This window comes from Hemicordylus capensis, chromosome 2, assembly GCF_027244095.1.
Source record: "Hemicordylus capensis ecotype Gifberg chromosome 2, rHemCap1.1.pri, whole genome shotgun sequence".
NCBI lineage: Eukaryota > Metazoa > Chordata > Lepidosauria > Squamata > Cordylidae > Hemicordylus > Hemicordylus capensis.
Window position 1 is genome coordinate 158,146,797 of NC_069658.1, and position 17,502 is coordinate 158,164,298.

At 47.2% G+C, this 17,502-nt stretch overlaps 1 long non-coding RNA gene across 3 annotated transcripts in view; it reads right to left on the minus strand.

The window, feature by feature from the left end:
- LOC128348036 (uncharacterized) overlaps positions 1-17,502 on the minus strand; it is a 30,733-nt gene that overhangs the window by 3,437 nt on the left and 9,794 nt on the right. The window contains exons 2-4 of one of the 3 annotated variants that reach the window (XR_008317888.1): positions 15,008-15,396; positions 12,874-12,990; positions 391-469 (exon numbers count right to left, since the gene is read on the minus strand). This is a non-coding gene — a long non-coding RNA (uncharacterized LOC128348036). Of the gene's footprint in view, positions 1-174; positions 470-12,873; positions 12,991-15,007; positions 15,397-17,502 lie in introns of those variants that run through there. The other 2 variants (XR_008317886.1, XR_008317887.1) reach the window with 2 other exon arrangements.

Genomic DNA, 17,502 nt, shown 5'->3' on the forward strand with positions numbered 1-17,502 from the left:
TCAAATAGGCAAAAAAAACACCACATAGGAAACATCTTTTTAATCTTCCAATACTGGTCTCTTGCTACTGAGATTTTTACGTTTATGCCATCAAATAGGAATTCTAGACCTTTAAAAGCTTAGAATTGAGGTGTTCTGGATTCTAACAAGTGATGTAGGGCCTTCAAACCACAATGTAATTTCTCTCTTTTAATTCAAATAAGTTTAAAGTAGTATGTACAGTATATAACATAATCAAGGATAACAATTATATCTGTGTATTACTGAAAGTGGGGGAGGAAGAGGAAAGAAGGAAAAAGAAAAAGAAAAGATCCCTTAAGTTGTGCCGTCGAGTCTGTGTTGGCTCCTGGCAAGCACAGAGCCATGTGGTTTTCTTTGGTAGGGGTTTACCATGGCCATCTCCCACGCAGTATGAGCCTTTCAGCATCTTCCTATATCGCTGCTGCCTGATATAGGTGTTTCCCATAGTCTGAAAAACATACCAGTGAGGATTCAAATATTTCTCTTCTTTACCTTTCAGTCAGTCGGTCGGGGGGCAACAATCCAGTTCAAATGCTGACTAGGAACACATATCAGTTATCCAAAGTTGCAATTCAGGAGTAAATTTCTCCTTTCAGTGCTGTATTATAATCCTTGGGGCCACTCCCTCCAGCATGAAGAATCCACCATTCTTGATGTAATGCTAGATTCCAGTTGCTGGGGATGTACCCCAACAAAACATGAATGTCCTTAACAGGCAATGATTGCTGCAAAGTCATGTTAATAAGCGTATGTATTTCAAGTCAAAATGGAGGAATAACTGGACCCTCATACAAATTGGCCCTCATACAATTGAGGGCACTCACACAGTGCCCTCATACAAATTGGAGCAGATGTGAGGATGTGGGCAGGGAGGTGGGATGGTTATGTGCTATAAGAATACCATTTCACTTACCATAATTGGGATTATGCCGCTGGATAGTGTCCTAAAATGGACCTTGAAGCCCCCCACCAACAACAACCTCCTGGGCCACTCCAAGGCCAACTCCGCAACCAGGTCAGGCAGCTCAGTTAGGGACTTAGGGACTCACCGGTTCCATGCACATTCCTAATAGTAGCCACCAGATGAGCCAGTGGCAACTGCAGCTGAACCTCTCCCGATGACCTTAATGGGCAGTCGGGCTCATGGCAAAGAAGATGTTCTCTTAAATACCAGAACCTGTTCAGAGTTTGATAGGTTATAGCCAGCACCTTGTATTTTGCCCTGGACTTATAAGTAGCCAGTGTAGCTCTTTTAATGCAGGAGTAATATAGTCCCTCCGAGATGACCCAGAGACCCACCTGGCAACTGCAGTTTCTGGACTACATAGAAAGGCAGCCCCACATAGAGCGCATTGCAGTAGTCAAGTCTGAAGGTTACCAGCATATGTATCACTGATGTTGCCGCATATGGACCACCATTCAGAGGTCATTTATCTCAAGCAATGGACACAGCTGGCGTATCAGCTGAAACTGATAGAAATCACCTCTGAAACTGATAGAAATCAACCTGGGACACACCAAGGAGAAGATTCAATCCAGAAGCACTCCCAGACTGCGAACCTGTTCCTTCTGGCAAAGTGTGACCCTGGACTGGCAGATCAAAATCACACACACACACACCCGGTTTCCAAAGAGGCACAGTAAGAGCCTCCATGTTATCTGGATTCAGTCTTAGTTTCTTATCTCTCATCCAGTCCATCACCGTCTCCAGGCAGGCAATTAGGGAGGTTATGTCTTCTCCTGATGATGTTGACATGGAGAAATAGATCTGGGTGTCATCAGCACACTGATACCACCCTGCACCAAATCTCCTGAGGATCTCTCCCAGTGGTTTCATGTAGGTGTTAAAGTACTTTGGAGACAATATGGAGCCCTGAGGAACACCATACGAGAGTTCAGATTTTGAAGCGCAATGGTCTCTAAGGGACACCATGTGGAATCTGCCTTAGAGGTAGGAGCGGAACCACTGCAAAGCAATGCTCCCACCCCCAACCCCCTCAGACACTCCAGAAGGATACTATTGTCAATCGTATCGAAAGCCACCAAGAGACCCAAAAGGATCAACAGAGTTACACTCCCTTTGTCAATTGCCAATTGGAGATCATCTATCAGGCAGACCAGGGCATTCTCCACCCCATAGCCCTCCCCAAAGCCAGTTTGAAATGGGTCTAGATAATCAGTTTCTTCCAAGACTCTGCTCCGGGGCTGCCGACAAGGAGGGAGGCTCGGCTGTCGTGCATGCGGGACAGGGCCTTCTCTGTGGTTGCTCCCAGACTCTGGAATGCTCTCCCTGTTCGCTCCTCGGTCTCCATCACAGTTTTTAGAAAGCATGCCAAATCTTGGCTTTTTACCCAGGCTTTTTATATGATGGTCTCTACTGCTGCTTCTTTGTCTTTGGTTTGGTTATTTTATGCCTGTATTTTAAATCATATTTATGTTTGTATATTTTAGCTTAATATTTTGATTGTGTCTTTTTATAGTCTTGTCTTAATTTTTCTATGTGAACTGCCTTGGGATTGATTGAATGAAAGGCGGTATATACATTTAACAATAAATAAATAAATGAATAAAAATATAAGACAGGCTGGAGCTAGTAGAAGCCTTGTTGAAGAAGGGTCAGGAGAAGAGGTGGTAGCTGCACCATTTCAAGCAGCGCATCCTCATCCTCAGGAGTCACAAACTGAAACTGATCAACTGAATCACAGAAGAGGAGTCACTGGAAAGCTCTGTATCAGACACGGCAGGAATTGTGGGGTCTGAGAGACTGCAATGTATAGGACTTGAAGTGAGTCTTACTCCACTTGCGCTCCACTTGTCTAACTTGCAATGCAGAAATGAGAAGAACGGGAAGGGGGCGAGGAGATGTAGAGGGGCAGGAGGGAAGAACTGACCCAGGTCCATTGGTGCCGAGCAGGAAGAAGGACTGACACGTGACCACTCACAAGCTAGAACCAGTATGGAAAAGGTCCTATAGATTCGGATTCAGTTCTGATCCCGAGAGCAGGGGCCAGTGGCGGACTGGCCAGGGTGTCAGCTTGCCCAATGGCAAGTGGGTCCCATGGGCCCCCGATGAAGTGGGCCCCCTTAAACATTAGACAATATGTTAAAAATGTTAATGACCTTTTAGTAGTTTGGAAATATAATAGAAGTTCCAATATTATTACTGTATGCTACTAAAATTTACGTCGTATTACTCTTTTAATAATTTTTTTAAATAAAATCATTTTTTGAGGATACTTTATATTTAAGAATATTACGCTCAGCCAGCCAGGGGTGCCTGGCCGAGGGCAGAGGGCGCTGGTGAGCCTCCGGCAGCCTGCCTGCCGTGGCCCCTGCCCGCCTCTGCCGCCTCCTGGGTCAGTTGCTGCCACCGCTGCCGCCACCCCGCTCGCCATCATGGGCCAGATGCTGCTGAGTGACACCATGCAGCTGGCCCTCGAGCAAATCATCCACGAGTCGCTGCTCAGCCCCTACGCCCTCGACCTGCGCGCTATTGCCCATGCCCCCACATTGCACAGACAGCAAATATTTTCCTTGCGTTGGCCTCCTCCGTTTGAGTGTGCTTCGTCAGCTCTTCACCTCGTGCTTGCTGTGTTTTATGTGTTCTATAAAAGGTATGTATTTAATTCATATTTTTAATATACTGTGACCCTAATGAGCCCCTGGTGGCGCAGTGGTAAAACTGCCGCCCTGTAACCAGAAGGTTACAAGATCGATCCTGACCAAGGGGCTCAAGGTTGACTCAGCCTTCCATCCTTCCGAGGTCGGTAAAATGAGTACCCAGAATGTTGGGGGGCAATATGCTAAATCATTGTAAACCGCTTAGAGAGCTTCCAGCTATAGAGTGGTATATAAATGTAAGTGCTATTGCTGTTGCTATTGCTATTGCTATTGCTAATGATGTGTTTAGAAAAGCAAAGAAACCCCCTTTTACTTAGAAAACCTCATCTTAACTTAAAGTAACCCCAGCCCAGCTCAGGGACATCACTGCCTCTCGTGATCAACGTCATTATCTCTCTCCACTAAATTGTATCTATGAAACTTGGTTCTCACAAGGCTCTCACTGTTTATCGCTGACAGTTAAGAAAACAGGATTTAACCAAATGAGGAGTAGTCACCAGATGAACAATGAATCATTCGCATGCGTACTAGATACTTGGACCACCATTTTATTGTCACGTATACTGTGTCTAGGGTGTCAGCATCATTCAGATTGTTTGTATGAATGTAAGACGCACCTGTAACCAAACTGTAATCGGTTTGAGAGCGTGAGCCTATTGATTACCTATTGCTAGACTGCAGTAGCGATAAAGCCTCTAAATGATTCCTACTGAGTCTGTTTGATTGACTAAGAGGCGGACCCAGGGACGAACCATGTTCACATCACTAATATACAGTGGAGACAAAGGGGGCCCACCCACAACTACAAGGCTATCATTTACTGTGGAGTGTTAAAATTCAGCAAGGAATTCCGCAGCATGCTCCCCTTGCAGTAAGAAAACGCTCTGCAATGATGTCTCTGGGACCGTTTGCTGTGGGCTGGGGCTCTGTAGGTGTAGTGTCTACTCTTCAGAAGCCTGAGGCCTACTTCTTCTCCCTGGATCGTATAAGTCCTGCCTGGCAAATACTGCTTCTTTTGCACCAGATCAGGCTTAATAAGGGTGACTTCTGCCCCTCCAGCCCACCACCTCTTCATCATTCACTCCCACAGGTCCCATATAATCCCTGTTCAATTCCTCCTGCCCCTTCCAAATCTGCAACCCCCTGGCTGGGCCTTCAGGAAGTGCCTCCTCTGAGACAGGGTTCTCTGGGGAGCTGTGTTCAGTGGCTTGACTTGGAAAAAGAAAAAAGAAAAAACATAAATCTGGATCAGTGAAACGCAAAGAGCGACAAGAAGCAGAAAGGCAGGAATCAGCCAAGCGATGCAGGTCTATTACAGATTTTATAATACCACAACCACCATCCGCATCAATGTACAGTTCCGCCACAAATAATCAAGAAGCAAGCAACAATACTCATGGTGATGGTGCATGAGGGACCAATGTTCTGACCCAGTATAAAGCAGCTTCCTATGATCCTGTGCATGCTTATTCCCTGCCCTCTTACCTGGCTGTTGAGTAGCTTAGTAGGAATATAGGAAGCTGCCTTGTATAGTGTCAAACGGTTTGACACTTTTTAAGGCAGCTTCCTATGATGCCGCTGTCAGTACTTTTGTAAATCTATTGACCTGCTTATCAATGATACAAGATTCAGACAAGCTTGATGCAAAAACAAAACAAGAAGCAAATGTTTTACTTCAAAATCTTCTAAAGTATGAAACAATATTGACAGCATTTACTTACTTGTATATATTTGAAACCCCGTTATCAAGTTATTTACAGACAAGTGGTTTAGATATGTTTACTGCATGGAGTTTAGTAGATTCAGCAACAACAAGGAACAGACAAGAACATTTGATAACGTTCACAGCAATGCACTGGAATTTGTAAACAAATGTAATGACAAAATTTCACAGTTGAATATGGATGAAAATCAAACATTGGAAATTGACTTTTTGGAAACAGCATTGCCAGTTAAGTGGCAGAGGAAGAAGAAAAGAATGGCAGATGAGCTTATAGATGATGAAGGAAATTCCTCAGATTCTCGAGCTGATTTTTGAGTAAATGTGTTTAACCTAATATTGGACTGCATTGTCCAGTCACTAGATCCATGCTTTGTACAACACAAAAAGTTGTATAAAGATTTATCCTGCTTGGACCCAGCAAAGTTTAAAACTGTTGCAGAGATGGGCCTTGAAGATGAAGCATTGGAAGGTATTATTAAGCTGTCTCCACAAATCAGCAAAGATCAAGTAATATAGGAATTGTTTTCTTTTGCTTTGAACTTTGCTGTATTAAAGCTATTGCTTAATGATGGTGAGAATATGGATTCCAGTTGCAACAAGTATAAAATTTGTAGCACTTGCCCATCATGTGTACTAAAAATTCTGGCATCCAACAGACTTCATGACAAGTCATATGATAACCTTTATGAACTTTATAAAGTCATCAGCAACACTATCAGTTACTCAAGTCCAATGTGAGGGTACATTTTCCAAGCTAAATATCATAGAGACAAGACTAAGAAATTCACTGTCTGAGGAGAACTTGGAATCATACATGTTGCTATCCATTGAAAAGGAATTGTTAGATGAATAGGATGCAGAAGCAATTATTGACAGATTCGCACAATCATCTAGTGAACTCAAACAAATGCTCTTAATATAGTGGACTGCATGAAATATGCTTTTGAACTATCTGTTAATGTGTAAAATGTTCAGTACAAGCAAACTATTTAAAAATATCCACCATTTATTTAAAAAATTTTAAAATTTAAAAATTCAATTATAACAACCTGTACTGTACACTGCCAGTAATATGTACAATATATGTACACTGTAATTACTAAAAATATACATTTATTTTGCAAAAAAAATTAATTGTACCTTTTTTCCACTTATGTATTTTTGAAAATTTTATTTATTTCTTATAAAAAGTAAATGATAGCCTTATAGTTGTAGGTGGGCCCCCTTTTTCTCCTGGCCACCAATATTTTTACTGGCAGGGGCTGGGCCGGGAGGACTTGTACTCCAAAACCCACTTGGAGGCCATGCATCAGTCATAGCTGGAGGGGCCAATATTCAGGTAGAAGAATGAGTTCATGGATGCTGGAGTTGGTCCGTTTGGGTGCAAACCCAAGGAAGAGAAGTCTGGAAATGCCTTGAGTGAAGTGTGTGTGAAGGTTTGAAGGGGTGACCTTAAACTTCTCTGAGAATTGGGATGTCTCTTTCAGGTGGAGAGCAAAAGTTTTCTGAACTCTTAACGGCTGAGGCCTCACCAGCTCATGAGGTTTACAAGTAGAGGGAGTTCCCTGTCCTAAAAAGGGCGAGTGGGCAACCATGAGGGTCAATCTCAAGTGTTGTTTAGCTTTCCACAACTGCTTGGATACCAACATTGCTTGCTGTTATAAGCTGCAGCTACATTGTTTCCACAGGGCTGTAGAGCTGACAACTGATATTATGCTGAACAGCATAGCCATTGCCTGATGGCATTTGAAGTCTTGGGGAAGTCTGTTTCCTAATGTCTGCTCTTCAGAGTCACAATGGCACCAGCTTCCAGCCTGCCTTTGAACCCCAAAGTGAGTGACAACATGACACACTTGATGGTGGACTTCTCTCAGGAAAGGCACATGCTCCAGGCTTGAACACTAATTGCCCAGATCCTGAAGGCGGCAACTGCAGAAAGAATCCTAGAGGAGGAAAACCTGATTACCATAGCTCCAGAGATGACTCTCAGTCTGTTGACACAATAGCAATAGCAATAACATTTATATACCGCTCTATAGCTGGAAGCTCTCTAAGCGGTTTACAATGATTTAGCATATTGCCCCCAACATTCTGGGTACTCATTTTACCGACCTCGGAAGGATGGAAGGCTGAGTCAACCTTGAGCCCCTTGGTCAGGATCGATCTTGTAACCTTCCGGTTACAGGGCAGCAGTTTTACAACTGCGCCACCAGGGGCTCAACAATAGAAAGGAAGTTAAGTGTTTTTCATAGACAGAGAAGCAAACAGCAGGCTGGAATGAAAGAAGAGGAGAGAGAGAGAGAGAGAGAGAGAGAGAGAGAGAGAGAGAGAGAGAGAGAGAGAGAATAAAAAAGACAAGTCTTTCAATGTAGCAACCAGGAATGACAGGAATGATTTTGTTATTGATTCAGGCGCTACCCCAAATACCCTGAATCCCCCTCAATTGTTGATCGATTCAGACAAAAATGACAAAGTTGCTGTTTGGGTTGCTGATGGGAACAGTAGTTATTCAGCCAGGAGAGGAACTGCTGAACTGTATTGTAGGCATTTGGATGGGGAAATGGAAAAGATTTTGATCCAAGATGCCCTCTTAGTCCCTGATATGGAGAGTAACTTGAGCTCTGTGGGAGATGGAGTCAATAAAGGTTGCAAAGTGACTTTGGAGGACAAAGTTTGCTACATCAGCTAAGAAGGATGATTTCCTTATGACAGCCTATATGCGTAAAGATGTGCTTTTTCAATTGGACTGTGTAACTGAACAGGCCAGGCTTGCAGCCTCATGCAAACACAAGGACCATTCTACCATATGGCCGAAAAGACTAGCACATCGGCAAATCCATGTGATAAATGAGCTTGGGGAAAATGGCCTTAGTAAGGACTTTAAAGTGGAGTCATGCAGAGAAGCTGCCACAAGGGCTCAGTGTTGCTTACTTAATCAAGGGGTAAGACCCAGCTTTTCTGCACAGACACAGAGTCACAGCGTCCTTTGGAACTAATACATTCTGATGTCATAGGAACATAGGAAGCTACCATCTCCTGAGTCAGACCATTGGTCCATCTAGCTCAGTATTGTCTACACAGACTGGCAGTGACTTCTCCAAGGTTGCAGGCAGGAATCTCTCTCAGTCCTATCTTGGAGGAGCCAGGGAAGGGACTTGGAACCTTCTGCTCTTCCCAGAGCGGCTCCATCCCCTAAGGGGAATCTCTTACAGTGCTAGTCTCCCATTCATATGCAACCAGGGTGGTCCCCAACCTTCTCCCAACCTTGGAGAAGCCACTGCCAGTCTGTGCAGACAATACTGAACTAGATGAACCTATGGTCTGACTCAGTCTATGGCAGCTTCCTATGTGTTCCTAAGTCCTTGCAAAGCAGATTGCCAGGCAAAGCAATAGACAAGACACCATTTGAAGGATGGCTTGGGCACAAACCCTCTCTAAAGCATGTCAAAATGTTTTTATCAGTGGCTTATGCATACGTCCCAAAGGCCAGGAGAACCAAACTCAATCGCAAATGCGAACTGGGAGTGTTGGTTAGATAGGCACCTGGCCAAAAGAGATAGAGAACCCTTGATCCTACAAATGGAGAGGTCAGGATCTGCAATGTGGTGTCTTTTGATGAGAGACAAGGGCCAACTAAAGGTCATGTGCCAGAACTTGTGCCAGAGATGCAGGTGGAAGAGGAACCACGTGAGTGGAGTCTCATGATGCAAGAGAAGAATCTGTGCCATGACCAGAAGGAGGTTCAGAAGGGGATACAGATTCAGAAGGGGCTGCACAGCCTGAGGCAGAACTGAGGCCCTGCCAGAGGCCCCACAAAGGGGTTCCACCCAAAAGGTTCTCACTTGTGACCAAAGGAGGAGAGCTATAAGAACCCACCACATGTCAAGAGAAAGAAAAGATGCCAGCTGACACAAGGTGAGACATGGAGAAAAGCAGCATTCGAAGGAATTGATTCCCTGCACAAAAAGGAGACTTGGAGACTTGTGTCAATACCTGCAGGAAGAAAGACTGTGGGATGCAAGTGGGTCTTCAGAGTCAAGCAGGTTGCAGAAGGGGATGTAGAGTGCTACAAGCCACGGCAAGTAGCCAAGGGATACTCCCAGATCTATGGTGAGGACTACAATGGGACCTTTGCACCACTTGTGACATACACTTCAATTAGGACACTGCCCCTCATGGTGAAACCGAAGAAGACATCTACATGAAACAGACACCAGGCTAGGAGGTACCTAGAAAAAAGGGGCTTGTGTCCAAACCAGAAAGGAGCATCTATGGCTTCAAACAAGCAGCCAGAGTGTGGAATGAGAAACTAAATCAACTACTACTTAAGGAGGGGTTGATGGAAGGAAAAGCTGACCCCTGCCTATATTCCAGATTCAGAGACAATAGATGGACTTACATCCCAACTTTGGTTGTTGACTTGATTATTACATGTGAGGAAAAAGAAGGCAGCCATGAGACTGGACAGCACCTGAACAAGGAAAGAGAGGTGAAGGAACTCGGAAACATCTCCTATTACCCTGGCATGCAAATACAAAAGAGAAGAGGATGGGGCATTCCTTCTCCACCAGAAGCAGAAGAGAAAGGATCTTCTCCAATGCCTGGTAGCTTCCTTGGTGCGTTGCTAAATAATCACAAACCCCAACAACAGCCTCCTTGAAGTGAATGACCTTCACTGGGTTTGTGCATGTGTACTTGGTGAAATTGCAATGCAGCAGCCACATTGTAAATCTCCACAAGCCCATTCGCAGGAGACATGGAGAATCCCAGTGCAATTGTCAAGCTGTACACAATGCTTCTAAGTGTTAGCAGCAAGATGGAGATCAGATCCTAGGAGGCCATTTTCAGCAACAGCTCCCTGGTGACCACCAGTATCTGGTCTGACCTTTCACACTCCGAATTGCTTGAAGAAAAGCTTTGCCATATATGGGCAAAGCTTAAGTACACCAAAATATACCTAGGATACCAATAGGGCTGGCTCATTATAAGAGAATAGCAACTCCCGCTTGTATTGTGCCCGCAGAGATGCATGTCTTTGATTAGAACATTGAAGTCCACTCCGGTCTTCCACAATCAAGCGTGATTTCAGTGCATGACAAGCCACATCAAACAGCTTGAGATGTCCCATGTGCAGCCTGGCTTGCTCTGTACAGGCCTCTGCTACAGGATAAACTTGTCCCAGGCTAGTTAGATGGTCGTGAACACATCCCAAAGCCCAGCTTTCTAGATCATGTGGAAGTTTTGATGCTGACCATGAAACTTTGATGGAGAGAGAGAGAGAGAGAGAGAGAGAGAGAGAGAGAGAGAGAGAGAGAGATTCAACTCTGCACAAGAGACTCCCATGTTCCTTTGGAATTAGGTCAGAAACTGCACTTACTGTAAAGAAGCTACTACTATTAGTGTTGGAGATGGAGTCCTAGTGCATCAATCTTTCGCACCAGCTCTCCTAATGACCACTTGGGGTATTGGGAGTAGAGGTAGTTAGTGAGGGTCTCCTTACCTGTCCCTTCTTGCCTCTACTCTATGGCCCCTGCCTCGACTCCTCAGGTACTTCCAGTAAAGAGTCAGTCCTCTTCCTTTCCTCTTAGAGAGTAGATGGAAACATCTCTCTCTCCCTTCCTATTCATAATGTAGCTGATAGATAGGACTAGGTCTTTCCTATCTAAATGTACTTCACCAATAAATCATTTTAATCTAGATTGTACAACAATCTCCATGCGTGTTCTTCAAATAACGGCAACAACTCAACTCTGCACTCTACTCTGTAAATGGTGTGGATAGCTTCCTTTTGGCGCTTTGCTAAATAATGACAAACCCCAACAATTAGTTCTGCTGTGGAATATATAATAACCACACTTCTTTTAGAGATGTGACCACGTTTGTTAAAACACCAGACAGAACAAGAAGTAGTGTCAATCCAGCAGAAAGCAGCATAGCTGTACAACACACTAAACTCAGTGGTGTAAATCCCCAGGAGCGTATCAGAAGAGACCCTTTCATACTGGAATCACAATGGTTTTGTGCAAGTTTCATCCACAGTAACATGCAGGAAGCCCATGCGCAGGCCTGTGCTGCCAACGGGCAGAGTGGGGGTGGGGGGTGGGAGGGCGAGCAGACCCACACACCCTTCTCCTCCACCTCGTAGGCACACTGGTCTATGCAAGCCTCTGTGCTTCTCACTTTGGTGGAAGGCACCTAGCAGCCAATGCTGCAGCCCAGCTCGCTTAGGTTAGATTTGGGGAAGAATGTGGCAGGAGCTGGACACCCCCGAAACGATTTTGTAATCTCCAAAGCCACAAATTCGTCAACACTGTTGCCTTTTCTATGCACATCTATGAGGTCTAAATCGTGACTGTTGGAAGCTATCCTCTTGAAGGTTAGCCGTGAGGCAGTAGTGATGGCTTCAATGCAAATGAAACTATGTTCTGCCTTCTGATTGAAACGCCTTGTGCATGCCCATGCAGCCATGACCGGCCCGCCAAAGACAGGGTACTTGTTCTATATGCCAGAAGTGGGCGGCTGTGCTGGCATGTCCAGGGGCTGCACGCATATTGCCTCATGCTCATTAAGTAAGGGTCCCCTTCTTGGATGAAAGCATATATATGATGCGCACCACTCAGGGAAGATGTTCCAGAACAGGAGGGAGAGCAGTCTCATTCAACCCTGTCCTGCAACTGCCTGCTCAAAGAGTACCTCGTCCCAGGCTGAAACCTCCCTGGCACAATTTGTTTGGCCTGCTGGAAAGGTCTTTTCTCAAGTTCTTTCTAGAGTTCTGGAGTGGGGTGGCCATCCCTCTTGGAATCCCGCCTGATTATAGCAAGAGCATTGTATCCAAAAGAACACCTCGACCACCCCCCATGAATGGCCGTCTTGGCCGGCACTATCCTGTGGGTATGCCCTTTGCTTGCTGCCATACTGTGTGCAGGTGCTGAATTAACAACATAGGCCCACCACGGGGACAGGGGCACATGGACGTCTCCATTTTGTTGTATAAGGAGTAAGGGATCAAATGGAGAAGGCAGAAGGACAGACTCTCTGTTGCTTCCTATCCAGCCTGCAGAAGCTCTCCGGGCAAGGAGGAAATGGATGGGCAGGGAACTGAGGCCATGCAGGAGGGGGGCACACACACATTCGGCCATGGCTGGGCTGGAGTTGTCCAGGAACCTTGGCGAGGTTGCATGAAGAGGGCCAGAAAGGGCCAAACACTATGTCCCTCATGGCCATTCAATAGAAGGAAGAGCAGCCAGCACAAACCGCTGGCCGCAAGCATGCCCAGGGAGAGGGCACACAGATGAGTTCCGTGACGGTGTCCATGCATAACCTCAGCAGGAACCCAGGGTCCGGATGCTTTTTGACATCCTCCATAATTTCCTAGCAGAGATCAAAGAGCAGAAGAGAGTTGGTCACTACCCACGGACTTCCTTGGGATAGCTCCATCCCCAAACACACACTCTGGACTGAGCCCTCGCTTGGGCATTCCCTTCCATTCTCTGTAGCATCTGACTCACCAGTACGGCTTCCATGGCCTCGTCCTTATCATAGGAATGGAGTTGACCACCCAACGACCTGACGTCTTTGACATCTTCCGTAATGGCAGACAAGAACTGGGTCCAGACAAGGATGACCTGAAAATTAGAAGCACTGAACTGTTAGGAATGGAAGGACTCTCCGTGCATTCCTGGAAATGGACCGGGCACCCTTACTTGGTGGGCTGCTCTCAACTCCTTTCTGGGGACACCACCCGCTCCATGGAATATTCTGCAGCTGCTGCTTCTCAGGGAGACTGCAGAACTGGGAAAAGGATCAGAGCAGAGAGTGGGTGCTCCCAGATATGGCAAATGCCTCTTACAGAAATGTCCCGGGCTCTGTGGAGGAAGGCCCTCTACTCAATGGTTCCCTACCTCAGCTCTGTCCACTTCCTCAAGGAAAGTTGTCAAACCTGGTAGGGAAGAAGAATGGGAAGGGAGGGGGGATTCAGGACTTGAATTCCCATGAGGAATTAAGCAACGGGAATTCCCTTTCTTGGAATTCAGGCTGGCTCCTGAGCCCCCAAGCACCAGCTGTCCCACCCTCCCCAAAGAGTCACCCCCAGTCCCAACCATTCCCCAGGAGCCTGGGGCACCTCCTCACCGATGGTGACTCCTGAGACTGCCGGGGTGCCCCCTGAGGGAGTTTGAGGTGGCGATGGAGTCGGCTCAACCCTCTTGGTTCGTCACCAGGACCTCTCTCTGGGGGGCTTGCCCTTGTCGTAGTCACTGGTGGGGGAGGTCTTAAAGAACTTTCTGCAATATTTGCAGACTCTTCGCAGCCTAGAAGACAGCAGGGAAAAGGTGAGAAAGCGACCCTTAAGCAGACATTGGCAGGAGAGGGGGCCAATGGGGCAGGGAAGGAGTGCAGAACAGGCGGGGCAGCAATACAGGTAGTCCAATAGGCTTCAAGGTGGTGCACCATCCTCCTTCTGGCTGAGGAATTGGGTCGAGACAGCTGCTCCAATGTCATCCGTGTCCATGACTGTAGTTGCATTCGTTTTTAAAGTGAGCCTGGGCACGGGCCCCTCATAGGCCTGGTACAGATAGGAGGTGTCATGCAGTGCCTGAAAACTGGACTGCCTTTTGGTTAAATGGTTTTCATTCACCCCTCAGCTCTTTCATGGTCCTTTTCTGCACCTTTCCCAGCTCTAACATCATCTGGCTGAGCTGGGCTTATCAGAACTGCACCCCACATGTCAAAGGTCTCTGCCCCAAAGCGTTGGAGCAGCTGTCTCGGCCCAGTTCCTCAGCCAGAAGGAGGATGGTGCACCATCTGGAAGCCTATTGGGCTACCTGTATTGCTGCCCCTCCTTCTGTTCTGCACTCCTTCCCTGCCCCATTGGCCCCCTCTCCTGCCAATGTCTGCTTAAGGGTCACTTTCTCACCTTCTCCCTGCTCTCTTCTAGGCTGTGAAGAGTCTGCCATTGCTGCAGGCGGCTGTTTAAGACCTCCCCCACCAGTGACTCCACCAAGTGCAAGCCCCCCAGATGGAGGTTCTTTAAACAGAAACACTTGAGCCAACTCCAGCGCCACCTCCAACTCCCGCAGGGGGGCTCCCCGGCAGTATCCAGAGTCACCATCAGTGAGGAGGTACCCCAGGCTCCTGGGGAATGGTTGGGACTGGGGGTGACTCTTTGGGGAAGGTGAGACAGCTAGTGCTTGGGAACCTTGCAGACTTGTGGGTCTGAATGAAAAGGCCTTTGGCGAGAAGTCGCTTCCCTTTGGGAGATGCTAATCTCTCATTATTCATATAGGCTGGCTGAATCCCCGTTTGTTAATTCCAAATGGGAATCAAAGTCCTTAAACCCACCCACCCCGACTCTTCTTCCATTACAGATCTGACTACTGTAGTGGAGAAAATGGGAAAGAGCTGAGGTAGGGAACCATTGAGTAGAGGGCCTTCCTCCCCAGAGCCCAGGACATTTCTGCGAGAGGCATTTGCCCCATATGGGATCTGGAAGCACCCATTCTCTGCTCTGATCCCTTTCCCACTTCTGCATTCTCCCTGAGAGACAGAAGTAGGGATGTGCCAACCGGGTGATTTTCAGTTGACACTGAATTCTCCCTTCGTCATAGAACATATTAGGACAAAGCAAAACTGTGGCATCCTTACATAGAAAAGATTCTGAAGTGGTCTCAAATGAGACAAGGACCCCGGGAGTGGAGGCAGCAGGAGTTTGTGGCGCAGGAGAAAAAAAGCTCAATAAGAATATCCCTGCGTCCCTGGGTCCAGCTGGTTGACTCTGGACACAGCCACGTGCAGGACTGCTGCTATTAGATGAATTGGAAGAGCTGGCTTCATTTTGCTGGAGGAAGAAATCTTAGATCTCATCGTGTGAGGAGGGCTGGTGATCCAGCCCACGGAAGCTCATCTAGAGCAGAGCATCATGGCAACCCAGCAAGTGTTGGGGAATGTCCTGGGCTGGGTGGAGGAAGGCCCTCTGCTCTATGGTTCCTGGCCTCCGCCCTTTCTTTCTTTCTTCTGCTTTGCAGTCCTCAGACCTGGAATGGAAAAAGAAACAGAGAGGGGTGGGACACCGTCTTTTGGAATGAAGGCTGGCTACCATTGATTGGTTACAGCACAAGTCAATAATCCATCGGGAAGACAGCCGGCTTGCTGCCAAATGGCAAAACCTCGCCTGGCTGCTGGGCAAAACTTTGGGGAGGAAGGAATGCTCTGTCACCCATGTCTTGGTCTGTGGAGTCACACCAGCTGACTGGGGATGTGGATGGTAACTGTGCCTGTTGGTGGGGGCTGGCCCACAAGCCCATATTCACTGGGACCCTTAAGGTGCGGGGTAGTGTGGTGGGGAGGCCAGTTTCCTTTCAGTCCAAGATGTGTCTGGCTTGGACGTGAGATTGTAAGCCTGTAAGCATGGCCCCTCGTCCCTCTTCAGGTGTGCGCTCTCGACTCCCGAACTGGGGGCTTTGGGGGCAGGTGGGGCTTAGAGAATTGTTGGAGCTGGGACCTCAGCCTCCGCGGAGGGACTTGTTATGTTCACAAGCCCCTCATTTGCCTTCTGCCGACTGCCAGGTCTCCTAGGGGTCATAGGGCTCTGTTGCCCCTGAGCCCTCCTCCCAGTCTGGCCTCTCATCTCAGGCCACCTGCCTGTTATAAATCCCCCAGCAGACAGAGCAATCTTCGTGAGATCCCAGGTTTGGCCAAGATCTCATCTCCAAGCCTCCCCGAGGTCTGGCGGGAAGTCTGCGAAGTCCCACGGGAGGTGGAGCTGGAGCTAGAGTTGGCTGTATGTGACGGTTTCTTTCCAGAATCTCCATTTGGGGGGCTTGCCCTTCATGGAGTCACTCCTGGGGGAGTTCCTGCGGAGCCATCTGCAAAAGCTGCAGGCTCTTCACAGCCCACTACTGGGACACTCCCTCCCTCCCCCATAATGGAGCTAGAAAAGGGTACAGGATTTCCATCTAAGTTTGTAACTTATTTTTAAAAAAAACTGGACTGTTCTTGACCTTCCACACTCATCTCCAGCCAGCAGCATCCTCCCTCCCTCCATCCCTCGCTTCTTCTGGGTCTCTTCCTCTCCAAGCACAGGAACAAGAGCCAGTGGAAGTGAGAGGCGGAGAGACCTGCTGTTACTAAAAGCAGAGAGTCTGGGGGGAGCCAGGCAGATGTTCGGAGTTTCCTTCCGCTTGGGGCATCAGCTCTTGGCTTGGAGGGAGGGAGGGAGGGAGGGAGGGAGGGAGCAAGGGAGAATCCTGCTACCAAGACTGCCACCCCCACCAGCTGAACAATGCAGCAGTGAGTGAAGAAGAGGAAGAATGGAGAAGGCCCAGCAGCCACCGATGTGCTCTACGCTGCCTCCTGGTGGGCATGCTGGTGACTGCTGTCAGTAGGTCAACCCAAAGTTAGGGTTGAATATTTCCTGGGTCAGAAGGTCAACCCTAAGTTACTAGTACAGGAAAAATTCAACCCTAACTTTTTTGCTGTTGTTTCTGGGTCAACCCCACCCCACCCCCCACACACCACAACTCAAGTAAGGCAGGCACCCAAATTCTGCCTTTCTGCACCTGAGATCCAGCAAAACCAGATAGTTAGCAATAGGACTGAAAGCATATTATCAACAGTGCTGAGAAATGAAAGTCACATATTTCCCTCAGACAAGAAGACTTTTTTCTTCTCTTCATGGCACTTCCCAGTTATACGCTACAACTGCAGTAAAATGCTTCGGCTTGGGCAGATAGCATTGAAAAGGTAAATAAAGGATTGAAGCTGTTTGTTGCGCAAAGCCACCAGCAGGGGGAGCAGTCTTATTAGCTTGCTCAAGGAAAACTCCACAATAGGAAAATACAGCTATTTTTGCATGGCACACATGCAACATTATAGGACTGTAACACAGCAATAAAACCACAAAGAAGACATTGGAAATGTGAATGGCACCTTGCTGACAGTGGGAAGGAAAAGGCTGACCAATGGGAAGACTAGTCCTCCCAGAAAACCAACGGAGAGACTAGCTCTCACTATATGTAATTCTATCTGGCTCAGTCGGGCAATGGACTGAAATGACTCTGACACAATTAAAAAGAAATCATTAAAAACCACCTGATTTTCCAATTGCTCTGTGGGTTGAGTGGTGGGTAGCACCCATCATG